The sequence below is a fragment of the Podarcis melisellensis genome, assembly GCF_964234715.1.
Source record: "Podarcis melisellensis genome assembly, chromosome: 1".
Classification (NCBI taxonomy): Eukaryota; Metazoa; Chordata; class Lepidosauria; order Squamata; family Lacertidae; genus Podarcis; species Podarcis melisellensis.
The window spans coordinates 33,090,711-33,107,871 of record NC_138528.1 but is presented as its reverse complement, the minus strand read 5'-3'; the positions used below and the strand labels follow the sequence as shown (position 1 = coordinate 33,107,871).

At 43.0% G+C, this 17,161-nt stretch overlaps 1 long non-coding RNA gene across 2 annotated transcripts in view; it reads right to left on the bottom strand.

The window, feature by feature from the left end:
- LOC309373000 overlaps nt 1-17,161 on the bottom strand; it is a 60,652-nt gene that overhangs the window by 2,398 nt on the left and 41,093 nt on the right. The window contains exons 2-4 of one of the 2 annotated variants that reach the window (XR_014169754.1): nt 14,772-14,952; nt 13,818-13,889; nt 13,310-13,476 (exon numbers count right to left, since the gene is read on the bottom strand). This is a non-coding gene — a long non-coding RNA (uncharacterized lncRNA). Of the gene's footprint in view, nt 1-13,256; nt 13,477-13,817; nt 13,890-14,771; nt 14,953-17,161 lie in introns of those variants that run through there. The other variant, XR_014169755.1, reaches the window with a different exon arrangement.

Below are 17,161 nucleotides of genomic sequence, written 5' to 3'. Positions count from 1 at the left end.
TCTCTCCAGCGCCTGGCTATGATGCTTCCTGCTGCTGAGAGTAGGTGGGTTATGAGCTCTTTATAATGTGAGTGGGCATTGTTATCTTGGAAGATGTTGAGTAGGGTGACTTCTAATACCTGCTTAGTTAATTTGCATATTTCTTGTATGACTGATGTCCAGAAGCGTTGGATTCTGGGACATTCCCACCACAGGTATGGCCCTATGGAGGTGCAGCCTCTCCAGCATTTTGGTGAGGTGTATACAGAGATGGGAAGCCCTGGCAAAAACCCAGGAAAATTAAAAAAACAAAAACAGTTTGGAATATTCAAACTATCTCAAACTCCCCCTCCCCAGTTTTTTTAAAAGCCTTTGGGAAAAAAAGGGGGGCGGGGGGTTTCCAGTTTTTTCCCAGGCTTCCCCATCTCTAGGTATACAGGTTGAAATAAAATTCTGCAAATTCTGATGTTATTTCTTTGGAGGAGAATGTTATGTTGCTGTCTTTTTTGGTGATGCAGTGAATTCTTGTTTTGAGTGTTTTTTTCGTACTCCTGTTTGCTAATTGTCTGGAGTTTTCCCCTCCATACTCGTAGAAGCGCTGTTTTGAGTATAGGATGTTAATCATTGTTTTGTTGATTTCTAGTGAGTCGAGTTCCTTCCTTTTTTGTTCTATAAATTTAAGGAGTCTTTTGGCTCCTGTTTGTTTGTAGCGTGATGAGAGGGCCATGATGTCTTGTTCTATTTTGCTAATTTTTGAGGAGGTTTGTTTTTTAAGCTGTGCTTTCTCCTTTACGCAAGCTCCCCTGGTGACAGCTTTCATGGTGTCCCAAAGGAGGGGGTTGTTATATTGTCTACATCATTTTCTTTGAAATAGTTTTGGAGAGTTTTTGTGAGACTCTCTCTAATTAGTTTATTTGTGGTTAGGATGGGACTGAAGAACCATGATGGAGTGGTTCATGTTTCTTCTCCTATTTTAAGAGTAGCTTCTACTGGGGCATGGTCTGTGATTTTAATGTTATCTATGTTCATTGATTCAACCAGGGGGATCAGGCCTTGTGGGAGCAGAATGCTGTCAAGTCTGGACAATATGCCATGGTGCCTGGATTGTAATGTGTGGCTGGTGTCTCATGGGTTTTCTTTACACCATATGGTTTGTTTTGTAGCATTTTTAACGATTTATAAGAGTACCTAATTGTTTGGGGTTTCCTTCAGAGGAAAGTTGCCCATGGGATTGTAGGGTGGGTGTCTTTCAGGGAAGTGCCTGTGGCATTCGTACAGAGCCCCCAGTCGTCTCACGGACTATTGAACCGTACACCACTAATCCGCTGCCACCAACCAGGTCCTCCCTGGTAAAATCACTTCAGTCTCAGTCAGGTTCTCAATTAATAAAGAAGAGTGTATTTTATTTCAGACACAAACTTTTACGGCATTCCAAATGTTGTTGCTCTTTATTTTCTTAGTCTTATTTTCCTCTCTCTATCTCTTCTACCTCCCCACTGCCCTAACTGTCTCTTACCAACTGCCTTTCCCAACCAGCCAACCCACTAAAACCAACCAACTACCCACCAACAACTCCCAATGAACTCCTCCCAGAACGGGTTTTATAGTCCCACAGACTCCACCCCCCTGGGTCCTATCTGTGTAACCTATTTAACTATTTCCCCTCCAGCACTCTCTCATATATGTTAACGTCACAGTGCCTCTCATGTTTAGGCTGAGATCACTTCCCAAGATTGCTTCCCCTTTGGAGAAGAAGAGGAATTTATTTTGTGTTTTCTGGATGGACTCTAGTTGTTTTGAGTTTGGAGCATATATGGAACCAATGGTCAGTTTAGTTTTGCCATCTAGCATCCCTTTAGCAAAATTTTATCTGCCTCTTGTCTTTTCATACTGTTGTGGCTTTGAAATTCAGGTCTCTACTGAATATCATAGCTACTCCGTGGGCCTTTCCTGAGCCAGGTGCAACCCATTGTTGACTGAAGTGGGGTTCGCTCAGGAGTTTGCTTCCTTTGGGTAGATTGTGTGTTTCTTGTAGAAAGGCAATGTGTGATTTCATGGTGTTTACATACGAGGTGAAGCGTTTGCTTTTGATGTGGTTTCCCAACCCCTCATGTTTAGTGTAATTGCTTTTAAACTAGTCATTCTGTTTGTCTACTTTATAGGATGATTCCCTGCCAGCCTGTCTGGGTTGTCCTATGTTTCTCACTGTGTCTATCAAACCTATTGTGTTGCATTGACATAAAGTGTGATGGGTGGGGGAAGAGGTGGGTTAGAGTTAGATTTGGGTTCAAGAGCGGGGGATAGATTACAGAAAGTAGCCTATACAGTGGTACCTCTAGTTACGAACGCTTCTGGTTACGAACGCTTCAGGTTATGAGCTCCGCTAACCTGGAAGTAGCTGTTCCTGGTTGTGAATTTGCCCCAGGATGTGAATGGGAATTGCGTGCTGTAGGCGTGCGTGCAGCAGGAAGCCCCATTAGCAAAAGCATGCCTCAGGATTAGAACGATTTCAGCTTAAGAATGGACCTCCGGAAGGAATTAAGTTTGTAACCAGAGGTACCACTCTATGTAGTTATATAGGTGTTTGTTTGGGGTAACTTGGACCATCTAGCTTCTAACTGATTGGTCCTGGGTCTCAGCTGGCATGGAGGGCCTTGTTTAAGAACAGGATGTCCTCCTTTCTTATTTCACCTTACTGTTATTGCTATTGTTATTTTTCTTTTTCCCTTTCTTGTTTCCGCCGTTTTTGTTTTCTTTGTTTTTTGTTTTTAAAGGATATATATATACACCAAAACCTGCATTCCTGTACCCGTGAAAATCTACGAAAGCATATATATATATATATATATATATGCAGGTTTTGGTGTCCTCGGGTGTCTTCCCGTGTAAAAGTTGGGGTGTCTAGGCGACGTTTCGACGAGGTCTCACTCGTCATCTTCAGGCTGGTGCTTTCGGCTTCTTGTTACTGGAACAGAGCAGGATCTCAGTGTTTGAGTTCCTATAAATACTGTTGAGGGGGTGTGGTGTATAGCCTCCAATGTTCTGGGCAGAGAGGAAGTTCCCAGGCTAGTGTGCCTTTTCTTCTTTTGTTCCTTAATTACTTGAGGGATATCTTGAGTGATTTCTTGAGTGATATCCTGAGTACCACTTAGGTGGGTCATTAGGTGTGGATTAGTTGCTAAAGTCTTTGTGTCTTGACCTCTTGAACTTTGTGAAGAGTTTTTCTGAGAAGATGGCTGTACTGCACTTAGTTGTGCTCTGGCTTGGCTTCGTGTATAGGGGCGAGCTGTGGTTTTGTGGCCTGTGTCAGCCAGATCTGTGTAGGGATTGCAGGGGGGTGCAGCATCCGGAGGTGCCACCATGGTTTGGCTACTGGATGGTGTCTGTAATTTATCTGTGGAGAGGGTCTGGGTTTGGGTCTGGTGTGGTTGATTGGTGATGGCGTTCTGTGTGCCTCTGGATCTGGTGTCAGTTTTTGTGGGGAGGGCTAATTTCCAGATGTCTGGCAAGGGGGATGTGTCGTCACGCTTGTTCATGTTGTGAGGGTGTTTCTCTATCTCGATGGCTTCCATGATTATTCTCTTGTGGTGATGTTCCATGTTAAAGAGCAATTTGGAATCTGCAAAATTAATTTCGTGTCCTGTTTCTTTCATGTGTTGGAAAAGAGAGGAAGTTTTTTCTTCTTTTTTGACGGCATTCTTGTGTTCTGCGATACGTGCATTTATTCGTCTGTTTGTTTGTCCAATGTACGTGGCTGGGCAGACTTTGCAGGGTATTTCATAGACCCCTTGGTTTTCCAACTGGATTTTATCCTTGGGGTTTCTGAGGATATTGGCTATTTTTTGGTTGGTGCAAAAGGCTGTTTTGATATTGTGTTTATGGAGGATTTTGCTAATTTTATCTGTAGTGCCCTTGATATAAGGAAGGAGGGCCATGCCATTGTTTTCTTCTGTGTCTTGGTTTTTGGGGGGTGTTTCTTTTTGGATTAGCTTCGTAACCCTGTTTTGCTGGTATCCATTGGCAATTAACACATTTGAGAGATTCTGTAACTCAGTTGTCAAGTGGTCTTTGTCAGCCAGGCGTTTGGTTCTGGAGATGAGAGTCTTGGCTACGGAGTTTATTTGTGCAGGGTGGTGGTGTGATTGTGCATGTAAGTAGCGGTTGGTGTGTGTTTTTTTCCGGTAGATAGTGTGTCCTAGGGAGCCATCAGGTTTTTTGTAGATTAGGACGTCAAGGAAGGGAAGTTGGTTGTTGGCTTCTATTTCCATAGTGAATTGTATTTTGGGGTGTAGGCTGTTGAGATGTGTGAGGAAGCTATCCAGTTTTTCCTTCCCGTGTGGCCAAATTACAAAGGTGTCGTCAACATATCTGAGCCAAAGTTTGGGTTTGTGTTCTGACTTGTCTAAAGCATTGGTTTCAAAGTGTTCCATGTACAGGTTTGCGATGACCGGTGAGAGGGGTGATCCCATAGGTGCTCCTTCTATCTGTTTGTATCTTTGTCCATTGTGGATGAAGTACGTGTTGGTTAGGCAGTGGTTGGTCAGGTCCAAGATGTATTCGGGGGGATTGTATTTGTTTTGAATGGCTGTCAAGGCTTCATTAATGGGCACTTGTGTGAAGAGAGATACAACATCGAAGCTCACAAGTAGGTCATTAGGATGTAGGTTTTGCTTCTTTATTGTTTCTATGAACTGGAAGGAGTTTGGAACGTGTGAAGAGATGGATTCTGCATAGGGCTGAAGTTGCTTGGCGAGAAATTTAGCGAGATTTTGTAGAGGTGAGCCTATGGAGCTGACTATTGGTCTGAGTGGTGTTCCAACACATCGGACTACCAAGCAAAACTATCAAATCTACTCCAAGATCCTACCTACCAACCTATAAAAACAGATCCCACCACCTATCTGGAAAAAACCACCAAATCCAAAATAAAAGCCTCTCCTATCAGTGAAGAAATCCAGCTAAGAATCATCCCCAGAGAAAAATCATCCAGATGCCCCAAACTCTACGGCCTCCCCAAGATACACAAAGAAGGAACACCACTCAGACCAATAGTCAGCTCCATAGGCTCACCTCTACAACAAACAGATAGAAGGAGCACCTATGGGATCACCCCTCTCACCGGTCATCGCAAACCTGTACATGGAACACTTTGAAACCAATGCTTTAGACAAGTCAGAACACAAACCCAAACTTTGGCTCAGATATGTTGACGACACCTTTGTAATTTGGCCACACGGGAAGGAAAAACTGGATAGCTTCCTCACACATCTCAACAGCCTACACCCCAAAATACAATTCACTATGGAAATAGAAGCCAACAACCAACTTCCCTTCCTTGACGTCCTAATCTACAAAAAACCTGATGGCTCCCTAGGACACACTATCTACCGGAAAAAAACACACACCAACCGCTACTTACATGCACAATCACACCACCACCCTGCACAAATAAACTCCGTAGCCAAGACTCTCATCTCCAGAACCAAACGCCTGGCTGACAAAGACCACTTGACAACTGAGTTACAGAATCTCTCAAATGTGTTAATTGCCAATGGATACCAGCAAAACAGGGTTACGAAGCTAATCCAAAAAGAAACACCCCCCAAAAACCAAGACACAGAAGAAAACAATGGCATGGCCCTCCTTCCTTATATCAAGGGCACTACAGATAAAATTAGCAAAATCCTCCATAAACACAATATCAAAACAGCCTTTTGCACCAACCAAAAAATAGCCAATATCCTCAGAAACCCCAAGGATAAAATCCAGTTGGAAAACCAAGGGGTCTATGAAATACCCTGCAAAGTCTGCCCAGCCACGTACATTGGACAAACAAACAGACGAATAAATGCACGTATCGCAGAACACAAGAATGCCGTCAAAAAAGAAGAAAAAACTTCCTCTCTTTTCCAACACATGAAAGAAACAGGACACGAAATTAATTTTGCAGATTCCAAATTGCTCTTTAACATGGAACATCACCACAAGAGAATAATCATGGAAGCCATCGAGATAGAGAAACACCCTCACAACATGAACAAGCGTGACGACACATCCCGCTTGCCAGACATCTGGAAATTAGCCCTCCCCACAAAAACTGACACCAGATCCAGAGGCACACAGAACGCCATCACCAATCAACCACACCAGACCCAAACCCAGACCCTCTCCACAGATAAATTACAGACACCATCCAGTAGCCAAACCATGGTGGCACCTCCGGATGCTGCACCCCCCTGCAATCCCTACACAGATCTGGCTGACACAGGCCACAAAACCACAGCTCGCCCCTATACACGAAGCCAAGCCAGAGCACAACTAAGTGCAGTACAGCCATCTTCTCAGAAAAACTCTTCACAAAGTTCAAGAGGTCAAGACACAAAGACTTTAGCAACTAATCCACACCTAATGACCCACCTAAGTGGTACTCAGGATATCACTCAAGAAATCACTCAAGATATCCCTCAAGTAATTAAGGAACAAAAGAAGAAAAGGCACACTAGCCTGGGAACTTCCTCTCTGCCCAGAACATTGGAGGCTATACACCACACCCCCTCAACAGTATTTATAGGAACTCAAACACTGAGATCCTGCTCTGTTCCAGTAACAAGAAGCCGAAAGCACCAGCCTGAAGATGACGAGTGAGACCTCGTCGAAACGTCGCCTAGACACCCCAACTTTTACACGGGAAGACACCCGAGGACACCAAAACCTGCATTCCTGTACCCGTGAAAATCTACGAAAGCATATATATATATATATATATATGTAATGAAACAAATAAGTAAATTTTTTGGGGTCTCATTCTCTCAAAGGGATGCTTTTTTTCTGGGGTGAGGGGACTCAAGGGTACGCAGTACTGGCACCTTTTTTCCTAGAAGAAAAACACTCTGCAGAAGAACTTCCACTTGCAGAAGGACATCAGGGTGAATACTGAATAAACAGGTCACCTGGTGGAGTTCAAACCTTGCTATACCTTCTCAGTGTGTTCACTCGTCTTCTTAACCAAAATAAAGCGTCTAAACATGGGTGCGGGTGCCCCAATGGCTTCTTGGGCCAATGGTGGGAGGGAGGAGGAGAATTCACCACAGCAGCCAAGGACAATGCCCCCTTGCTCTGAAAGAGGAGGTGGCGCAGCTCCAGAACAGCCTTTCCCGAAACAGAGAGCTAGAAATAATAATCCCAACACAGGATGGGTATGAGGTCAGGAGTCTACTGTGACAATGTCTAGATGTATACCGTTATATCGTGAAGTTCAATCAGTGGATTAAATGGAACACAATGGGGCATGTGGAGCATTTGCATATATTGTAATCAGGATGTGTGATCTGTATTTTAACCTATCTTGTGTTCAACTTGTATTTCAGGTATTGATTTTTACTGTTCATGGCTTAAATACATTACTTGAAGCTATACATGAATGAAGAAATGTTGGGAGATTCCGGTGGGGTGGGGACCTTCTTGAGCAGTGCTGCAGGATCTTGCAGCGCTGGTGTAATGTGGTCCTAAGTGACAGCCACCCTAGAGGTCTTTTGCTAGGTTTTGCATGAGCTGCACCTCACAGAGTTTCAAAGAGGATCACTACATATGATAACAATAGATACTTGATGTTATTCCAGAATGAGAGGCAGCAACAAGATATTGTCTCAACTCACTTGGCTTACCTGAATCTACTCTCAAATTGTGGACAGACACAGAAAAAGCAAAGAGGTTTCAGGACAATGATTAGGCAAGAGACTGGTGGCATTAGGGAAGAGATGGGTGCCATTCTCAGACTGAAAGTACATTAGTGTGCAATTGGACCTTCCTAATGAACAGCTGTTCTTAGTTTCACCTAAATATCCTATGAGCAGCAGTGGGCTCAGAATGGCCCCAAGTAACAAACCTTTGGTGACAAAAGGAGGCTGAGCTCTAAGAATGCTGTGAGTTAGATACTCATATCTAACACAGAGTACAGAGCAGTGGAAAGGTTGAGGACATGTTCTGCAAGCAGAAGATCCCTGCTACAATTCCTGGCATCTCTAGCTAAACACAAAGTATAACGTAGCAGGTGACAAAGACCACTGCTAATTGGACAATATAGGGCTAGATAGAGAAATAGTCTGTTTGGTATAAGGTCCCATTCCTCTTCTTAATCTCTTTATTTGCATGCCACTTTTTGTAGAAAATTGTGCCCAATTTTTTCACAACATATAAAATGAACAGTAAATATAACATTTTTTGTTTTAAAAATAAGAATTAAAAATAACCCTAATGTCCATAAATACAGAAAATAAATCTGCACATTATATAAAGCAATACACAAATAAGCTAACCTAACCAAACAGCTTAAAATGAAGCAGGAGACACAATAATGCCTAACACAGAAATAAAATGATAGTATACAAGTTGGGCGGGGGTGTTGGGATTTGCAGGATACTGGATAAGCCTGCAGGCTTCAGGATGATGCAATACTCTGCTGGGTCAGAGTGACTCAGCAGGAGTGTAATTAGTATCACCTGCTTTAAAAGGAAAGCCTGTGTAACAGTGGGTGTGGTTGGTGTGGTGGTTGTCCTGTATGGTGGTTGTGCTGTAGAGCTGTGGTGGAGGAGAGTATTCGTTTGTAAGTACTCTGTATGGACTGTTTCTTTTGTACATGCCTGTGTAAATAGCTCACATTAAAAAAGACAAACCTGGAACTCTTAGCGTCTCTGCTGAAAGCTTCGTGTAGAATACGCGACAGGGTTATGGGCCCAGCACGCTTCCGCTGCGCAAGAGTACAGGTGGCAGGTATCTAGCCGTGGGTGCTGGAGGTGAGCTGCAGGGATGGAGCAGTCCAGAACTGGCGTGTTGCTGGAGAAGCTGACGGCCACTAACTACAGCATCTGGTCGGTCCGCATGCAACACTTCCTCAAGCGTGAGGGACTGTGGAAGGTGGTGGAAACTCCACCGCAGCCCCCTGAGGAAGATGAGGACGACGACGAAAAGCTGGCACTAGCAGAGGCCCAGCTAGAAAAGGATGAGAAAGCTTTGGCTACAATCATCCTTGGAGTGGACGACAGCCAGCTAGTCTACGTAGCTGATAAGGTGACGGCAAGTGAGACATGGAATGCGCTCAAGGCTGTCCATGTGCGAGAGACAGCTGGCTCACTGATAACACTGACCAGGAGACTGTACCGGTGTCGGAAGAAACCGGGGGACTCCCTGGTAAACCACCTAAAATTCCTAACAGGCTGTTTCCAGGAGCTAGCCTTAAGAGGGAGGCCTGTGGGGGAAGAGGACAAAGTCTTTATAGTCCTGAGTTCCCTTGATGACAGCTATGATATGCTGGTCAACTCCCTCGAGTCTGTAGAGACTGATAAGCTGACTCTGGAATACGTTACCGGACGGTTGTATGCAGAGGAGGACAGGCGTGCAGAGCGAAAGATGACCTCAGCCCAGCTGTTGGAGCATCCCAGAGGGAACAACAGCCGGGAAGAGCAGAGGTGTCGGGAGCCGGAGAAACAGCCAGGAGGAGCTGCTGCAGACCAGCCGGTGGTCAACAAAGTAAAAAGGTGTTTTTGCTGCAACTCCAGTGGACATCTGCTGCGGGACTGCCCGAGAAAACAACAAAAACAGCAGAAGCACAAGAGGCAGCAGAGAGAGTCTACCGCTTGGGTGTCTGCAGATGGTCAAGAAAATGAAGAGCTGTGGGTTCTGGACAGTGGAGCTTCTCAAACCTTTTGTAAAAGAAAAGGACTGCTAACTGATGCTAGGGCTTCAAACAAAAAACATGTAAGTCTTGCTACGGGCCAGAAAGCTAATGTGGTTTGTGAGGGGGAGGTTGTGTTCCCACAGCTGGGACACACGTTCAGAAATGTGTTGTGTGTGCCTAGTTTGCAAAACAATCTCCTGAGCATTCCTGACTTGGCAAAAGCAGGCTTTGAAGTAAACTTTGTGGGAGATCAGTGCCAGATAAAGCAAAATGGGGCAGTGTTGGCGAATGCTAACCTTAGAGCTAATATGTATATACTGCAGTGTGAGTCTAAGGTTGCTAATGTGCAAAATGTCCCAACCCATGATATGTGTATTCATCTCCTGCACAGGCGTCTGGCTCATGCTAGCTATAAGGTGCTAAACAAAACATTGGAGTTGTGTGGGGGGGTGAAAAACATAAAAAGTTGTGATAATTACTTAGACCAGTGTTTCCCAACCTTGTGCCTCCAGCTGTTTTTGAACTACAATTCCCATCATCCCTTGCCACTGGTCTTGATAGTCAGGGGTGATGGGAGTTGTAGTTCAAAAACAGCTGGAGGCACAAGGTTGGGAAACACTGACTTAGACTGTAATATCTGCAAGGAGGTTAAAAGCAGGGCTTGCCCAGTAGCAAGAGCAAGCCAGAGAGAAACCAAAAAACCACTGGAGTTGATTCATGCTGATGTAACTGGTCCTTTTCCACCAAGTGTCTCCCATAACAAGTACTGCTTGATCCTAGTGGATGACTATTCTAGATTTGGCTGGGTCTATCCATTGAAGCAAAAGTCTGACGTTGCCCAAACTTTGAAGTTCTGGGTAAGAAGGGTAGAACGGCAACTTGGCGAAAAGGTGTGCTCTATTCAGTCAGACAGGGGAGGAGAGTTTATGGCAAGCTCCCTAAGAAACTGGTTGCGTTCCCAAGGGATCAAACATAGGCTTACCAATGTGGCGACGCCTCAGGAGAACGGAGTAGCAGAACGTAGGGGAGGTGTCTTGCAGACACAAATGAAAGCATTGCTAGCAGATGCAAATCTCCCAATTAAGTACTGGGCTGAGAGTATTAAGACCGCAAACTATATTGGGAATCGCTTGTGGTCAAGGGTACTAGATGACATACCCTATAAAATTCTCTATAACAAAAGTCCCAGTTTGCAACATTTGAGAATCTTTGGGACAAAGGCATGGGTTGACATACCTGTAAAGAACCGAAGAAAAGGTGGGAAAAGGGCACAGCAGTTGCTATTTCTTGGGTATGAAAGTGGTACGAAAGCTTACAGGTTTGAAGATGATAAAAATCTTTTGAGTTATAGTCGATCAGCCAGCTTTAATGAGCAAAGAAATTGGCCCAAGATACATGCAAACCTGCTGCCAGAAAAAGTTTTACTGCCGAGCATACCTGATAAGGCAGTTGAAACAAAGCTGAGAATTGGCAACTCTCCCAGAGAAACTGAAAGGGAGGAGGTAAAGGTTGAGCATTTTTCTCCAGCTGCTAGTATGGAGCAGGGGAGGAAAGAAAGTGCAACAGGGACAGGAGGAGGTAGATCTACAGAGTCAATCCACCCCAAAAGCAGTCCTGAAGGTAGCCCAAGGGATGAGATTAATGAACCAAGGAGGTCTGCAAGAAGTAATAAAGGTCAACCTCCAGACCGTTATGGGTTCCCAGCCACCATAAACCAGGTTTGTGTAACTGAGCCAGAAAACTTTGAAGAAGTGCAAGAGTTACCTACTCTAGAGAAAGAGGCGTGGTTAAAAGCAATGCAGGCAGAGTATAACTCTCTGCTAAACAACAATGTGTTTGTCCCTACAGAATTGCCTGAAGGTAAAAAGCCCATAAGCTGTAAGTGGGTTTTTAAAGTGAAAAAACTGGCTGATGGTAGTTGTCAGAGGAAAGCCAGGTTGGTGGCAAGGGGCTTTACACAAAGGAAAATGATACATTATGATGAAGTGTTTGCCCCAACAGCAAAGGCTGAAACAGTAAAATCAGTTTTAGCAATGGCAAGTCTGAGAGGGTTAAAAGTTAATCATTTTGATGTTGCCTCAGCATATTTAAATGCTCCTATAGACGCCGAGGTGTATTTACAGCAAATACCAGGTTATGAGCTGGAAAAAGACAGCATGGTGTTAAAGCTGCAAAGGGCACTATACGGGTTGCACCAAAGTGCACGTCTATGGCATGAATGCATAGACACAACTTTGAAAAAGATGGGATTCAAACAAAGCCTGGCTGATTCCTGTTTATATTCAGCAGTGGTGCAAGGAAGTGTTTGTTATTTACTTTTGTATGTTGACGATATCTGTCTGATAACAACTGCACAAAAGCAAGTGTCTTGGTTTATGAACAGCCTAGGTAACAAATACAAACTGAAGTATTTGGGAGAGATTCAGAATTACTTAGGGGTAGAGGTTCAGAGAAATGAAGAGGGCGTCTACTCTCTGAGTCAGAAAAAAAAAATCGAAAAATTACTAAAGACATATGGAATGGAGAGGGCAAATGAGGTTGATACTCCCATAACTACCCAGTACAAAAATGAACCAGAAGGGCAAAAATGTGAGAATGCAACAGCGTTTCATTCTCTGTTGGGTTCTCTGTTATATTTAAGTTGTTGGACAAGACCTGACATAACATTGGCAGTGCACATGTTAAGCCAAAGAAGTGCAGACCCGGCTCAGAGAGATTGGCTAGCACTTAAAAGAATCCTAAGGTATCTGAAAGGCACAAAAGATTACAAACTGGTGCTGGATACAGGATATGATCAGCAAGTGTATGCATACGCTGATGCCAGCTGGGGGGACAGAGAAAATGGAAAGTCTACCACTGGCTATGCCATATATATTGGAAATGCCCTGGTTCAGTGGAAATCCCAGAAACAAACATTTGTTGCCACAAGTACTTGTGAAGCAGAGTACTCAGCCATAAGCGAATGTGTATCACAAATAGAATGGTTTGCTTGCCTAACAAAAGAGCTTGGAATACCTTCTGAAATGCCAATCACTGTGCTAAGTGACAACATGGCTGCACAACAGCTTGCTAACCAACAGAACTTTAAAAGCAAGAGCAAACATATAGCTATAAGATACGGAAATGTGAAAAATGCTTTGGAAAGAAATGTGTTAAAGGTACAGCACTGTAACACAAAATGTAATGTGGCAGATTTGTATACAAAATGTTTGGATGCTCCTAAATTTCGAGACTTAAGAGAATTATTAGGTCTCAAGCCTTTGACTTAAGGAGGAGTGTTGGGATTTGCAGGATACTGGATAAGCCTGCAGGCTTCAGGATGATGCAATACTCTGCTGGGTCAGAGTGACTCAGCAGGAGTGTAATTAGTATCACCTGCTTTAAAAGGAAAGCCTGTGTAACAGTGGGTGTGGTTGGTGTGGTGGTTGTCCTGTATGGTGGTTGTGCTGTAGAGCTGTGGTGGAGGAGAGTATTCGTTTGTAAGTACTCTGTATGGACTGTTTCTTTTGTACATGCCTGTGTAAATAGCTCACATTAAAAAAGACAAACCTGGAACTCTTAGCGTCTCTGCTGAAAGCTTCGTGTAGAATACGCGACAGGGGGTGGGATCATTATTCCAAAATGACCTTCCATAGAAGCTCACCACAATTGACTTACCAGCATTAGATGGTAGCTACAGCTCCCACTTGTGGTAGCCTTTCTTCTCAGCTCTTACTGAGTTTCCTCTGTCAGTTAGTACTTTCCCATCCTCACATGGGAAAGGGAAAGCTAGCCGCCACTCCTTCAAACCCCACATATTCTCACTGGAGTTTTCGTCTTGCTCACTGTGATACATGAAGCAGAGGTGTGTTTTACTAAATCAGCAGATATTGTTAGGTCAGTAGATACAATCTGCAGATATGTATGGGATATTTTTTTAGTTCTTAAGATTACTCACATAGAAAATCATCTCTACAAGAAATGGGATATATTTGTAAGCCATCTGTGTTATGCACACTGTTTTCTAAGCTTTTACAAAAAAATGGTTGAAAAAAGTCATGGAATGATACAAGTTAGTTATTACAGTTGTAAAAGGTTATGGATTAAGTCCAGCTGAGTTTTGTGGCAGATTTGGGATGTGTGATTAGAAGAAGGAAAACAAACATAGATTGAAAATGCCACCAACCTTTATTGGGCCCTGAGAATCTCTGAGTCTGCATGACAGGAGGCTTCCCTGTTTTCAACGGGATAAAGGAGACTGAAACAAAACAGCACAGATTCTGGCTATTTGCATCTTTTAATGAATACTCCTCACGTTTGGGCCCCTTTGTCAATCTCCCAGTTTTCAGGGGTTTAGCTGTTAAAAGTGTGGATAGCATTGCATGCCCTCATAAACCACGGAGTAGACATTTGTCTAGGATGTTCCCTCCCACTAAATTATGTTTCCCTATGGCTGTGCATGTATGGGGTAGCCAATTATCCTGTCTGGGTGTTGCCAACAGAGAGAGGTTTAAGAAAGCTAACACTGACTAATGCAAACAAATTTCTTTTAATTAAATTAACATGTTTAATGTTTTTAAAGTTCTGTGATGCTAAAGTTCAGTGATAGCAAATCCAAGTGATTCCTTATTCTCGCTTGCTTGGAAAGACCTAGAAAGAGATGAGGATGGAAAACTCCCACCATCTTAAACTTTAAAAAGCTCAAAGAGGTTAAAATGCAATAAAATAGTTTATGGCACCACTGATTAATGATTGCTCTGCAGACAATACACTCCTTGATATTACAGGGGGTGGGATTAAAGCAAAAAATAAAGGATTGCCTGACAATATTTTTGTAACAGTTGTTAACAAGCTAGAAGACAAAAATACATAATTTATGGCACATGTTCAGAAATGGGCAGAGTAGTAGAGATTAAAACGTTATGGGTTAATGAACCCTGCATCAAATGAAAAACTGAATCAAAGTACCAAATTGCACATTTAGGAAAAAGCTCATCTCTCCTGGCCTTGACTTCTGCAGGTTTCTAAGAACACACCAGAGCTAAATAGGCTACATAATTTTCTGTGCCAAAAAGGGCATACCACAATTGTATTTACTGCCATCTTCCCACGACCCCCTGATATTTGTCATGCTACTTACCAAACCTTTAATCGCTTCCTGTATGTTGCGCGTTCATCCTGATTTGATTGCACAAAGCCTGTGCAGAAGTTATGCGATGTCCTCTCTTTATTGCGCACTCGTTTCTTTGCATGGAAGTTGTGTACAGCATCAGATATATGTTGCACATACCTAAATTTGCTGGTATGCAGTTGAATGCCTCCTGAAAAATAGTAACAGTCTGACTACAGGTGGAAGAAAATGGCCTGCTCTCTGGGACTGTGTGGGCGCTCCCACTTTCAGCTAACTCTAGTCAGAATTGCCAGCTCTCTTTCTCTGCCCATTCCAACTTCCAGGCTGCTGTTTCTGTGTGTGCTCACTTGCTTTCTTTTGTTGGGTATCTCATTCAAAAAACACAGAGAGAATCTCTGCTGCTATCCAGACACTGTCTCCTAACCATTAACAAATGAATGATCAGCCAGCAGCTGTATTATAAATGCAGCATAATATTCTATTCTTCTCTATAAATAAGATCTATTTGGTTGTGATGTCAATGCAGGTATCTCTCAGCTTACGTGGGGGTTATATTCCAGGGATCCCACCAAAATCACATAGTGAAAACATATTTGGTGGAATGGCAGGTGGGCTTGCCAAAGTCTTTTTCCCCGGGACGTCCACCTCCTTTTATTTTTTATATTTTGCCAAATGTGTAAAGTTGAATGTGCGCAGGTTACGAGTTACTGAACACTGATATTACCTTGGACTGAACAGCTTGGAGTTGTATCCTGTTTGTGGCCTCTGTTGCACTTAAGAAACATCCTTTGACCTTCTGTATCTTCTGCAACTGTATAAGATGACCCTCTCATTATTTTCTGCTATTTGCTTTCTGCCTTATTGCTTATATTTATGATAGAAGAACTTCATCAACATTTGGTGATCAGGATAATTATTATTATTATTATTATTATTAGGGTTCAGCTCCAGCTCAATTGCTTCTGCTGCAAGGAGTGTCCATCCCAATGCTTAAAGCAAATGGGATGGGCAGGTTTATGTGTGTCTGGGGAGGAGAACAGTGGCAACAACTCCTCTCCACTCATGGCTTATCATTTGGTAGCTCAGGGGTGGGGCACCTCAGGCCCAGGGGGGAAATGTGTCCTTCCAGAACTTTCTCTTTGGCACTGGTGACTTTCTTCAGGCCACATCTCATCCCTAAGCACACCGCCTCTCTCCCTGTCACACTCCTTGCTAGCTCTGCTTCTCATTTTCCTGGAGTGTTTTTGCCCAGCTGGAATGTGTCCTTGAATTCTGATAATGCCTCTTGCCTGCCTGGGTAGAGAATAGAGAAGGATGCATGAGTAGATGTAGAAATTAGCATACTGTACAAAGGTAAAATTTACATACATTGTTCCATCCACTTTGGCTAGATAGATCGAGAATAACTGATAGTAACGAAATAGTAAATTTAATTCTTAGAGTACTAAAAGAAAAACCCCTATAAAACACAAAATCCGGAGGGGAAGGACATTGAAGAATATGTAGCATAAACTGAAATTCAAACCTTAAATGAAATAGATAAGTTATGGCTGGACCAAAGTGCAAGTTGTACTAAAATGCAGCAGACCATCAAATAATTAAAGATAGGAGAGCCACCGGGATCAGATGGTTTTATCACAGAGTACAATAAGTAATTTATAAATATTATCCAAGACGCAATAACAGCAGCTCTAAATGAAGTATGTACCAGTACTCTAAACCATATACCTCAAGAATTGGGGAAATAATTTGATATATAATTATAATATAAATATATATACTAAAGGAAAAGACCAAGGAGATGTAGCACCATACAGACACTTATTGAATTTTGACTATAAAATCTTTATGGCAGTTCTAATGAACAGAGTAAATAAAATAATTCCTATTAATATGGATTCAATGTGCATTAAATAATATCCACAAAGTTCAAGCCAGTTTTTTAAAAGGTAAATCTAGGAACTCTGATAGACATAACAGATTACAACAGAAAAAATAAACTGTCAGCTGTGTGTGTTTTTGGACACTGCGAAGGTGTCTGACAGGTTAAAATGGCCCCTCTTAAAGGACTGTATGCCATGTTATTGCTTTGGGACTAACTTCTGTGAATGGGTCAATATTACTTACAAGTCTCGTGCCTAAATGCCAAACATCAGGTTTCCCAGCTTTTCATTTGCTGAGGGGTGCAAGACAAGTGTGGCCTTGCCAGAAGTATTGTTTACACCAGGGGTCAGCAAACTTTTTCAGCATGGTACTGGTCCACTGTGCCTCAGACCATGTGGTGGGCACATTCTACTCATGTAAAAACATGCTGATTCCTGGACTGTCTGTGGGCCGGATTTAGAAGGCGATTGAGCCTGATCTGGCCCCCGGGCCTTAGGATACCTACCCATGGTTTA